The sequence below is a fragment of the Grus americana genome, chromosome 1, assembly GCF_028858705.1.
Source record: "Grus americana isolate bGruAme1 chromosome 1, bGruAme1.mat, whole genome shotgun sequence".
In the NCBI taxonomy this organism is placed as follows: domain Eukaryota; kingdom Metazoa; phylum Chordata; class Aves; order Gruiformes; family Gruidae; genus Grus; species Grus americana.
Genome location: NC_072852.1, coordinates 110504634 through 110509080, shown reverse-complemented (window position 1 = coordinate 110509080; position 4447 = coordinate 110504634).

Below are 4447 nucleotides of genomic sequence, written 5' to 3'. Positions count from 1 at the left end.
CCCCAGCCTCCTCACTGGTGGGGCAGTATGAGAAGCTGAAAAGTCCTTGACTTCATGTAAACATTGCCTAGCAACAACCAAAACATCAGTGGGTTACCATCCTGAATCCAAAACACAGCACTATACCTGCTACTAGGAAGAAAATTAACTCTATCCCAGCTGAAACCAGGACAGACTCACACCACCAGTGCTCAGCAAATAGGAACAAAATCATATTTTTTTCCCCTAAAATTAAGATAACAACACTGGGAACTGTCTTATCATTTGCAGCTGGCAGTACTGTGTCTGTCAGTTTCCAATGGCCACTTTTAGTTACTTTGCAGAGACTAAATGGAAGAAAGCACAGGTGGTTTAATGGAAAACTGGTGAGGCATAATTTCTTAGAGTTTTCTTTTAGTTTACATCTAAGAAAGAGAGAGAGTTGTAGCCCTAATACATCCATAATGTGGGATCCAAGAAGATGGGGATCTGTTATCCTAATAGTTCTTCAGCTGAATTTAGAAATTTTAACAAAACATCAGGTCTACATTGTATATACATCTGTAGGTTTAAATGTCATCAGTGCCTCAAACAAGACAACGTAGGGTTTATTGATCACTACTGGACTGTGAACTCAGACTGTAGGATTTTAAGTCCAGAATACTAATGGTTACAGTTTCAGCTGGCAAAATAAATGTTGCATCATATTAGAAAGGTAAATAGAAAGAAGATGCTGTTTAATGCCATTTTATGGATTTTTAAAATATTCATTTTAACATCTGCTACCAAATTAGAATCTGAAAACATTCTCACAGCATTTTGCATTTACTAAAATTCTGGGGTTTATTAAAGGATTAATGCAGTAAAAGTAAAACAAACAAAAAAAATATAAATTAGCTGAAAGGGCTAGATTCAGGGATCCACATTGCATTATGGTATCTCCTATGTGAGTGCAAAATGATGGTAAAACATCAGCTTTTGTATTTGTAGCATTTAAAAAACATTTTACAACATTGTTAGTAAGTATACCTAGTGTGGCATCCTGGTGAATGGGTGTTGAAATTTTCCAGCAGAAAACAAATAGAGTCAAATTCCAACTTATGTTAAACTGATGCAAATCAATTTCCTGTCTGGGCTGAAAATCAAAAGCAGGTTTTGATCCAAGTACTGTGCATAAATCAGGTATTCATCGTATGTAAATTGGTACAGTTTCACTCCTTCCCTTTCAGTCATATTATTCCAATGGATAATTTTTCTCCTGTATACGTACGTACCCCACAAGCTGATCAGTTTAATGCTCAGCTAACAGTATATTCAAATCATTCATGTCTTTAGAAAAAGCAGTATGAGTCACATAGACTGAAGTATAATTTTTGTGGTTGCAATGATTTTAACTATGTTTAGTGTTTGGGACTCTAAGAACCAAAGCGCTCTCTTTTCAAGTAATTCTATCCACTTACAGTCCTCTAAGAAATACAGGAATTGAGACTGTAGAAAAAAAAAAATCCAGTGAGGGACATACTTTAAAAATATGTTTTAAATAAACCTATGGCATTGACAATTTTTATAACATGGAAGAACAAAATTTAAGATTATAAATGGACCAAGTCATATTTTGAAATATGTATAGGAACATTGCTATGAAGCCATTTTTAGTTTGAGTATATTTTATGAAGCTAAAAGGAATGTGGTTCAAAATGAAAGGGGATAAATCTTTGTGCAGTAAGTGCTATGTTTGCAGATGTCTTTGTCATAGAAGAATGTGGTTTTTAAAATTGTAGATGGGTTCAGGAGGAAAATGGGCAAATCACAGAAAAGAAATCCACTAAAAACACATAGAAACTGTGAAAAGTACCTGAAATGCAGGGATTTCCTGAGCCAGCTGAAGATGCTCCAGAAATACCAGGGAGAAATATCATACATATGTGGGCTTTTGTCTTCTCTGGGCATCTGCTTAAGGTTACTGTTCTCTAACAGGACCCTGAGCAATGCAGACCTATATTCAAGCCCACTAAAATCTTAATCCTGAATCTTGCACTCAGCAAGACTTTGGGCTTTGTTGAAAACTGATAATCACATCTTCACTATAAAATTAATTTTAGGGGTTGGCAATCCCATCTGAATTTTCAAAGGTGTGCTGTATCCTAGCTGTACTCAAACTCTTTGGTCGTTGCTGCATTTGCATTCCTTTTCTTGAGACAACACTTCTGGAGATCTCCTGTGACCTGTGGTTACACATTAGGCTCAGCTCTTTCAAAGCAAAGAGCAAAAGCATGCCTCATTTCCTAGATTATATGCGTGGAGATGTTAATCAGTGCTAGATTAGAATGCTTCAGATTTCAGATTCCAGCTTCCATTCTAGTTGGTGCCAAAGTTTGGATCTTACTATGGATAGCAAACATGGGAAATGCTCGAATTGATGTAACCCAGGCAATTCACTTGAAAAAAATGAGGTTAATATTAGGTCCAGAATATGATATAAAGTGTTTTGGCTTCATTCTCAGAAAAGAAGATAAGAGATCATTCTGTGTGCAGTGTGGTGGACTGGTGATTCATGGAAACTTATGAAAAACAGCAGCGTATTTATGACTTCCATGTAATGAAGACAATGTATTTTGATTATGGCGAAGCTTAACATACTCGTTAGCATGACCTTCCATAGTGATATAGACCATAGTCATGGGAGCAGGTGGATATTGTTATCTAAATTGTTATATAAGTCAATTTGTTTACTAATTTGGAACAATCATGTATGAAGGCTCCTGTCAATTGTCAACAGGTTTTTTCGCTACTGTTTTGATAGATCACATTTATCTTCTCTGCCAGCCCACAAAGCCCTAACTCCTTGCACAGACAAGAAATAAAGTTCCTGTTGCATGCCACAGAAATGCCTGCCACGGAGTCATGCTGAGAGTAAGCCGCCATTGAACTGCGATGCTATTGGACATGCTCTGTGTTGTATACTATATGAGAGAATACTGCCGGTACGGGGGAATATTTAGTGAGTGACTTCTCAGAAACTATTGGACTGGCCAAAGCTGCATATACTGCCAATGATTTCCAGTCCTGAAGAAGGAAATAGATTACTGGTTGGAAAATACTGCCTGCAGGAGCAGTTAAGGCACTTGAGGGTCTCCCACCTCCTGAAGGACACTCACCTATGCCAGTGACTTAGGTTTCGCATTTGAGCAAACGAATTGAATGCAGTGAAAGTAAATTCTAAGGCACTGAGTTTTCATTGATAGTTCCCCTGAGTCCACCAGGGAAAGCAAGGGAGCTGCCGTGCCTCTCAGAGGCAGGAAGAATGGAGAATGAAGCACCCACCAACGTACACCTCTGCAGGATGTGGCTTCCCCTTCTGGTCTACAAGTTCAGACCAGTTAAGCAGTGTCAATCAACATCCTGTTGGAGAACTCACGTATCTATTTCTCTGTGAACTCCTTGACATATCTTTGTTAGTGAAAGAAGGACTGAAAGCAGCCAATGTGCTGTTTTTACAGCATTAATACAACTGTCCCTGATTATACTTCATTTTACCCAGCAGTAATGGTCATACTCTTTGTACCTTATTTTTAAGAAGCTGTCTTTTTTGGAAAACCATTTCACTTCATACCACTAACAACCCGTCTGAGGCTGTTCAGTTTGATGTCTCCATTGAGTCCCAATGACAAGGTAAAGAAGGTCGATAAAGCAAGTAAGGACTAGGCAGGGACCAAGTTAGAAACACAGGAATTCCAGGAAAAGAGGAGCAGGATTTACACATTGTTTAAAATGAGGGATGGAAACAAGTCAACTCTTTGATGTGTGTTTTAATACTTTGTGCTTCATTTGAAAGGAAAAGTGCTTGAAAATGCGACTTAAAAATTCTAGCAGCAGTCTCATCATAGATAAGCATCGCTTGTTAAGCTGATAATGTTCTTCCTCCCTGGAGGAGCTTTGTGATCACAGACTCCTGAGAACAAAGCACTATCATATTTAGTGTATGATTCATTCACCTGGAGCCCTGCCAGGCACACTAGACAAAGAGTTTTATCATGTCCCCTGTGCTTTCAATTGACCTGTTGCTTGTTGATATAGGGGATGGTGTTTGGGGCAGTCTGAAGAAAGATAGTGTCGGCTCCATACAGAAATTTTAAATATAATCCAATCTGTTCAAGCCAGTGAGAGGTATGGTTTTGATTAGAGATGGACAGGTCTCTTCACCTTTTCTGAATAAGACAGAATAGGGTAATGAATGTGTTGGAAAGATGTCTGCTTTCTTCTCACATGATACATTACCTTAACATATTTTTGGCCTATTCCCAGATTTCCTTTAAAAGCCAGTTTCCCATCAGGAGAGGAGGACTCTCACACTAACTGTAGTCTCAATTCTAGTGAGTTGTGATGTCAGCAGAGGCTCTGCTTTATTATTCCTCCTTCATAGGATAGAAAAATACTGTGGTGGGTTGACCCTGGCTGGAGGCCAGGT